The sequence below is a fragment of the Macaca fascicularis genome, chromosome 8 (assembly GCF_037993035.2).
Source record: "Macaca fascicularis isolate 582-1 chromosome 8, T2T-MFA8v1.1".
Classification (NCBI taxonomy): domain Eukaryota; kingdom Metazoa; phylum Chordata; class Mammalia; order Primates; family Cercopithecidae; genus Macaca; species Macaca fascicularis.
Genome location: NC_088382.1, coordinates 108,508,812 through 108,515,913, shown reverse-complemented (window position 1 = coordinate 108,515,913; position 7,102 = coordinate 108,508,812).

Genomic DNA, 7,102 nt, shown 5'->3' with positions numbered 1-7,102 from the left:
ACACCTTGGGGGAACTCCTGCTCTTCTCAGAATGACCCCCTTAATTGCTTCCTTTGCTGTCCCCTCCCTGTTCCCAACATGCTGAGGTCAGAAAAAGAGAGAAACAGTCATTTCTCATTATCTATGGGAGATTGGTTCCAGGACACCCTAAAATCCACAAATGCTTAAGTCCCTTATACATAATGATGGAGTACTTGCATATAACCTACACACATCCTCCTGAATACTTAAAAGCATCTTTTGGGCCAGGCACGGTGGCTCATGTCTGTAAGCCCAGCAGTTTGGGAGGCCGAGGTGGGTGGATTACCTGAGGTCAGCAGTTTGAGACCAGCCTGGCCAACATGGTGAAACCCCATCTCTACTAAAAATACAAAAATTAGCCAGGTATACAGTAGCGCACCTGTAATCCCAGCTACTTAGGAGGCTGAGGCAGGAGAATCGCTTGAACTGGGAGGCGGAGGTTGCTGTGAGCCGAGATCGCACCATTGCACTACAGCCTGGGCCACAGAGTGAGACTCTGCCTCAAAAAAAGAAAAAGAAAAAGAAAATCATCTTTTGATTACTTATAATACCTAATACAATGCAAATGCCATGTTATAGTTGTTATAGTGTATCGTTTAGGAAATAATGACCAAAAAAAGGCCTGTCCATGTTCAGTACAGAGACAACCATCCATTTCCCCCCTATTTAAATGTGACTGCCCCTCTGGCTTCAGTTGACTGAATTAAGGAGTGAATTTTTTATTCCAAATAGGCCATTCAATGTTCCTTTTTCAGGAAAAAGGATGGAGAGATCTCTCTGAGCTAGACTCTTCAGTGGAGGAAATGTTACAACTCATGGACAGTGGCATTACCATCTGCCTTAGGAATGGAGCAGCCTCTGTCTTCAAGAAAAAAGAATGGAGCACACAGGGAGAAGAAAACAGAAGCAAGACAGGTAAAGAAATGCCTGGTTGCAGTCCCTCCTCAGACCAGGCAGCAGTTTTGGTATTGGGTTCCTTTAGATGTTTACTGTCCTTAAAATAAATTCTTTTTATTTACCTTAAAGTGATCTGTTACTTGGAAACAAAGGACTTCAGTAATACAGAAGAGTGTTTGGATTTCCTTGCAGATATTTTAGCCCAAGAGAGTGATTTGGATAGTTTTGATGAAATTTTGTAATATGCTGTACTTTCCTTCTGGCAGACTAGCCTAATCCATAAGTAATGTGATGAATGGTGGAGAATGACCTCATCAAGCCCCAATGAATGTACACTGTTGGGTGGTTTCCAAACTGGATGGTTAGTCATCAGACTTGCCTGGAGGCACTTTTTAAAAATGCAGATTCTGGACTCCCCCTCACCCTTAGCTATGGAAGGAGAACAGTAGAGGGAAAACAGGAGAGAAATTAGTTTTGTGTAAGGGTGCCTGTATAGTTTTGAGAGATTCCATGTCAGATATTCAACTTTCTTTTAATATTTTCTCTTAAAACAAAAAACAGAAAACAAAAAGAAAACCCTTGTTGATAACGTGCTTGTGCTTACCATAAGCCTTTTCTCACTTTACAAAGAAAGATAGACCCATCGCCATCCCAAATCAAGCTGGCCTTGGGTATGAGAACTCCCAGGACACCAAAGAGAAGATTCCTACGATGATGTGGTTCCAGATAAGGCTGAGAAACTCTTATTTAGAAAACCTTATTTCTGAGAGTAAAACCAGCGTTAGAAATAGCCATTTTGGTATTGAGATATTTGGTTGAGTGTGATGGTAGGAGTAATGATAATTGTTGTTTAACATCTTTCTGCTTTAATCTGAGCGGCCCTGTCCTAGTGGTTCCTCTCAATAAGACAGCTGTTAAAGAATGCATTACCTGGTGAGTGAAAAAAGAGGATATTGGACCAGGCTAAGTGGCTTACGCCTCCAGCACTTTGGGAGGCTGAGGCAGGTGGATCACCTGAGGTCAGGAGTTTGAGACCAGGCTGGCCAACATGGTGAAACCCCATCTCTACTAAAAATACAAAAATTAGCCAGGCATGGTGGCGCATGCCTATAATCCCAGCTACTTGGGAGGCTGAGAGCAGGAGAAAGGCTTGAACCTGGGAGGCAGAGGTTGCAGTAAGCCGAGACTGCACCATCTCACTCCAGCCTGCGTGACACAGCGAGACTCTGCCAAAAAAAAAAAAAAAAAAAAAAAAAAAGGATATTGTTATGAAGGAGTGAATGGCAATATATTTAAAAATATTTAAATATTGATTTTTTTTACCTCTTCAATTACTTATTCCTAAAATGTATCATTGATTAGGAAGGAATCCATAAACATATACATCTACTATGTACCCACAAAAATCAAAAATAAAAATAAAGTTAAAAAGGAAAGGGAAGTGAACATAAACACCCAAAGCAGTATAGGTGAATGATTCTGATTATTTTAAGCATTTTTCATGAGTACCCAATTTTTCAGGAATAAGCCATGGATAAATTTTTTATTTATTTTGGACTTGCTGTATATTATTACATAAAGAATATAGTTAAAATTGATTATCAAATCATATCGTGAAATATTTATTTCAAATATGGTCAATTCTCTTTAAAAATCTTTTTTGAATGAAACAATTCTTCTTTTTTTTTTGAGACAGGATCTTGCTCCATCACCCAGCCTGGAGTACAGTGGCATGATCCTAGCTCACTATGGCCTCAACCTTCTGGCCTCAAGCTTCTAGCCTTCTCCCTCTTTGGTCTAATTCTCATTTTTATTTATTAAACTTTGCATATTTTCTTCTTTTGATTAATAAGAAATAAAATGGGGGGAGGGCACCCAAGATGGCCAAATAGGAACAGCTCCAGCCTCCAGCTCCCAGTGTGAATGACACAGAAGACGGGTGATTTCTGCATTTTCAACTGAGGTACCGGGTTCATCTCACTGGGGCGTGTCAGATAGTCAGTGCTGGTCAGTGGGTGCAGCCCAACCAGCGAGAGCTGAAGCAGGGTGAGACATTGCCTCACCTGGGAAGTGCAAGGGGGAAGGGAATTCCTTTTCCTAGCCAAGGGAAACTGAGACACACAACACCTAGAAAATCAGGTAACTCCCACCCTAATACTGCGCTTTACCAAGGGTCTTAGCAAACAGCACACTAGGAGATTATATCCCACGCCTGGCCTGGAGGGTCCCATGCCCATGGAGCCTCCCTCATTGCTAGCACAGCAGTCTGAGATCTAACTACAAGGTGGCAGCGAGGCTGGGGGAGGGGCACCCACCATTGCTGAGGCTTAAGTAGGTAAACAAAGCCTCTGGGAAGCTCGAACTGGGTGGAGCCCACCACAGCTCAAGGAGGCCTGCCTGCCTATGTAGACTCCACCTCTGGGAACAGGGCATAGCTAAACAAAAAGCAGCAGAAACCTCTGCGGATGTAAATGTCCCTGTCTGACAGCTTTGAAGAGAGCAGTGGATCTCCCAGCACAGAGGTTGAAATCTGAGAACCAACAGACTGCCTGCTCAAGTGGGTTCCTGACCCCTGAGTAGTCTAACTGGGAGACATCCCCCACTAGGTGCAGACCGACACCTCACACCTCACATGGCTGGGTACACCTCTGAGACGAAGCTTCCAGAGAAAGAATCAGACAGCAACACTTGCTGTTCAGCAATACTATATCTTCTGCAGCCTCTGCTGCTGATACCCAGGCAAACAGGGTCTGAAGTGGACCTCAAGCAAACTCCAGCAGACCTGCAGCTGAGGGTCCTGACTGTTAGAAGGAAAACTAACAAACAGAAAGGACACCCACACCAAAACCCCATCAGTACGTCACCATCATCAAAGATCAAAGGCAGATAAAACCACAAAGATGGGAAAAAAGCAGTGCAAAAAAGCTGGAAATTCAAAAAATCAGAGGGCATCTCCCCCTCCAAAGGAACGCAGCCCATTGCCAGCAACAGAACAAAGCTGGATGGAGAATGACTTTGACGAGTTGAGAGAAGAAGGCTTCAGTCGATCAAACTTCTCAGAGCTGAAGGAGGAACTATGTACCCAGCACAAAGAAACTAAAAACCTTGAAAAAAGAATGGACAACTAGAATAACCAAGGCAGAGAAGTTCATAAACAAACTGATAGAGATGAAAACCATGACATGAGAACTACGTGACAAATGCACAAGCTTCAGTAACTGACTCGATCAACTGGAAGAAAGAGTATCAGTGATTGAAGATCAAATGAATGAAATGAAGCAAGAAGAGAAGTTTAGAGAAAAAAGAGTAAAAAGAAATGAACAAAGCCTCCAAGAAATATGGGATTATGTGAAAAGACCAAATCTACGTCTGATTGGGGTGCCTGAAAGGGATGGATAACAGAACCAAGTTGGAAAACACTCTGCAGGATATTATACAGGAGAACTTCCCCAACCTAGCAAGGCAGGCCAACATTCAAATTCAGGAAATACAGAGTACGCCACAAACATACTCCTCGAGAAGAGCGACTCCAAGGCACGTAATTGTCAGATTCACCAGAGTTAAAATGAAGGAAAAAATGTTAAGGGCAGCCAGAGAGAAAGGTCGGGTTACCCAAAAAGGGAAGCCCATCAGAATAACAGTGGATCTCTCAGCAGAAACTCTCCAAGCTGGAAGAGAGTGGGGGCCAATATTCAACATGCTTTAAGAAAATAATTTTCAACCCAGAATTTCATATCCAGCTAATCTGAGTATCATACGTGAAGGAGAAATAAAATCCTTTATAGACAAGCAAAGGCTTAGAGATTTTGTCACCACCAGGCCTGCCCTACAAGAGATCCTGAAGGAAGCACTAAACGTGGAAAGGAACAACAGGTACCAGTCACTGCAAAAACATGCCAAAATGTAAGGTCCATCGATGCTAGGAAGAAACTGCATCAACTAACAAGCGAAATAACCAGCTAATATCATAATGACAGGATCAAATTTACAAATAACAATATTAGCCTTAAATGTAAATGTACTAAATGGTCCAATTAAAAGACACAGACTGGCAAATTGGATAAAGAGGCAAGACCCATCAGTGTGTTGTATTCAGGAGACCTATCTCACATGCAGAGACACACATAGGCTCACAATAAAGGGATGGAGGAAGATCTACCAAGCAAATGGAAAACATAAAAAGGCAGGGGTTGCAATCCTAGTCTCTGATAAAACAGACTTTAAACCAACAATGATCAAAAGAGACAAAGAAGACCATTACATAATGGTAAAGGGATCAATTCAACAAGAAGAGCTAACTATCCTAAATATATATGAACCCAATACAGGGGCACCCAGATTCATAAAGCAAGTCCTTAGAGACCTACAAAGAGACTTAGACCCCCATACAATAATAATGGGAGACTTTAACACCCCACTGTCAACATTAGACAGATCAACGAGACAGAAAGTTAACAAGGATATCCAGGAATTGAACTCAACTCTGCACCAAGCGGGCCTAGTAGACATCGACAGAACTCTCCACCCCAAATCAATGGAATATACATTCTTCTCAGCACCACATCACGCTTTTTCCAAAACTGATCACATAGTTGGGAGTAAAGCACTCCTCAGCAAATGCAAAAGAACAGAAATTATAACAAACTGTCTCTCAGACCACAGTGCAATCAAACTAGAACTCAGGACCAAGAAACTCAATCAAAACCGCTCAACTACATGGAAACTGAACAATCAGCTCCTGAATGACTACTAGGTACATAACAAAATGAAGGCAGAAATAAAGATGTTCTTTGAAACCAATGAGAACAAAGATACAACATACCAGGATTTCTGGGACACATTTAAAGCAGTGTGTAGAGGGAAATTTGTAGCACTAAATGCCCACAAGAGAAAGCAGGAAAGATCTAAAATTGACACCCTAACATCACAATTAAAAGAACTAGAGAAGCAAGAGCAAACACATTCAGAAGCTAGCAGAAGGCAAGAAATAACTAAGATCAGAGCAGAACTGATGGAGATAGAGACACAAAAAACCCTTCCAAAAATCAATGAATCCAGGAGCTGGTTTTTTGAAAAGATCAACAAAATTATTACACCACTAGTAAGACTAATAAAGAAGGAAAGAGAGAAGAATCACATAGATACAATAAAAAATGATACAGGGGATATTACCACCAACCCCATAGAAATACAAAGTACTATCAGAGAATACTATAAACACCTCTATTCAAAAAACTAGAAAATCTAGAAGAAATGGATAAATTCCTGGACACATACACTCTCCCAAGACTAAATCAGGAGGAAGTTGAATCCCTGAATAGACCAATAACAGACCCTGAAATTAAGGCAATAATTAATAGTCTACCAACCAAAAAAATTCCAGGACCAGACGGATTCACAGCCAAATTCTACCAGAGGTACAAAGAGGAGCTGGTACCATTCCTTCTGAAACTATTCCAATCAATAGAAAAAGAGGGAATCCCCCTAACTCATTTTATGAGACCAACATCATCATGATACCAGAACAAAAAAAGAGAATTTTCGACCAATATCCCTGATGAACATCGATGCAAAAATCCTCAATAAAATAAGGGAAAACCGAATCCAGTTGCACATCAAAAAGCTTATCCACCATGATCAAGTGGGCTTCATCCCTGGGATGCAAGGCTGGTTCAACATATGCAAATCAATAAATGTAATCCAGCATATAAACAGAACCAAAGACAAAAACCACATGATTATCTCAGTAGATGCAGAAAAGGCCTTTGACAAAATTCAATAGCCCTTCATGCTAAAAACTCTCAATAAATTCGGTATTGATGGAACGTATCTCAAAATAATAAGAGCTATTTATGACAAACCCACAGCCAATATCATACTGAATCGGCAAAAACTGGAAGCATTCCCTTTGAAAACTGGAACAAGACAGGGATGCCCTCTCTCACCACTCCTATTCAACATAGTGTTGGAAGTTCTGGCTAGGGCAATCAGGCAAGAGAAAGAAATAAAGGGTATTCAATTAGGAAAAGAAGAAGTCAAATTGTCCCTGTTTGCAGATGACATGACTGTATATTTAGAAAACCCATCGTCTCAGCCCAAAATCTCCTTAAGCTGATAAGCAACTTCAGCAAAGTCTGAGGATACAAAATCAATGTGCAAAAATCACAAGCATTCTTCTACAACA